Genomic DNA, 1,608 nt, shown 5'->3' on the forward strand with positions numbered 1-1,608 from the left:
TTTTAGCAGATATCCTGCGGAGTTGAGGTGTTATGAGAGCCATGAGCTGGAATAGTAACCTTCACAACCTGAACCAAAAGCGAAGATAATAATTGATACTATTTAAATTGAGTCTTCAAAAGCCTTGTGTTTGTCGAGAAAGCAAACTGTGTTTGTTCCCATATAGAGGCTTCATTATCATCTCTTTCCCGGTTGGAAATTTCTCTTTTCATTCGCAGTTATTCCTCCATTATGTAATCCAATCTCGTGAAATGTGCCTTCATGCCTCGTGCGAGTCTTTTGAATTAAACACGTTGATCAACTTCATCGAGGAACTTCTGGCCATTTCAAGCGAGGATTCTGGAATCAGACGAGTTGATTGACACTTTTTATTGGTGATGTATATTTTCTGCAGCTCAGCACCTCAAAGCAGGCCCCTCCTCTCTTATTTTGTGCAGCACGTCTGCTGAACAACATCAAATTATCACAATTCCACTTTCTTCAGAATGAAACCCAAGGCGACAATATGAACCTGTTCAATCTTCAATGTTATGCACAGGATTGAAGGACATTCCATTCGGAACAATTGACACTGCACATTCCTACACTAAGTATTTAGGAAAATCAGGCTGATGTGATGCTAGTGCCTCTTTAAGTATCACGTCGAACAACCATTTGTCTTAAATTCTGTGGCCCTGCTTTATGGATTCGCACTGAGCAACACCATTGTAAATATTTTGGTAATATCTTCTGCTTTCATGCAGACATACCTATTGTCGTCATGGACTATAGGAACAATTATGACATAAGTACTTGTTTTGTAATTGCATTTAAATCTGTTTGGCATTCCAACTTAAAAAGTCAAATGCAAAAAGTGCACAGAGAGCCTGTAGCCAAGTGCATTTGTGAAAAGCATTTACATCACCACTTGGTCAGCACAGGCATGATGGGCCAAAGGGTCTGTTTCTATGCTGTATTGTTATATGACTGACGATGACTGCTGGTTCACCCTCTTGACTGAATGAACAAGAAATTATAACATTATTGATAAACAGAAACCGAAAGAGCAGCAGATGCTGAAAATCAGGACCAAAAACAGATGTTACTGGAAAAGCTGAGTCGGTATGGCAACAACTGTGAAGAAAGATCTGTGTGAAGGTTTTGGGTCCGGTACTGCGAAGCTTTTGCAGCAACTTCTCTTTTTGTTCATTACTTTATTGGTCCTGGTGGTACTGAGTTGTCAGGCACTGCAGTGTTTCATTGTACAACCATGTGCTGACACAACTAAGAAGCACTCCCACAAACCATCTTTCCAGCTGCCCATCAGAAATTCTCATGACTGTTGACTTCTCAACACGTCATCTCATGTGTGATCCGATCAAAAGGTTTCACCTCTTCTGTAACAAAATGGTTTTGCTGACTAACTCCTGAGGGATGCCACGTCCCTCGTGGATCCTCTATTCTGCAGAACCACTTCACTGCATCCAAAGCCCAGAGTCAGGAACTTTACTTTTGTGACTCGCTACCAAAATAGGATTTTGTTTCTCTCACTTATCGCCAGAGGGAGAAGAGTAACCCGATCGTGTATATGCAGCTTAAATATCCAGATGTGATTTGCTGACAAAGAAT

The sequence above is a fragment of the Chiloscyllium plagiosum genome, unplaced genomic scaffold (assembly GCF_004010195.1).
Source record: "Chiloscyllium plagiosum isolate BGI_BamShark_2017 unplaced genomic scaffold, ASM401019v2 scaf_47191, whole genome shotgun sequence".
Lineage (NCBI taxonomy): Eukaryota > Metazoa > Chordata > Chondrichthyes > Orectolobiformes > Hemiscylliidae > Chiloscyllium > Chiloscyllium plagiosum.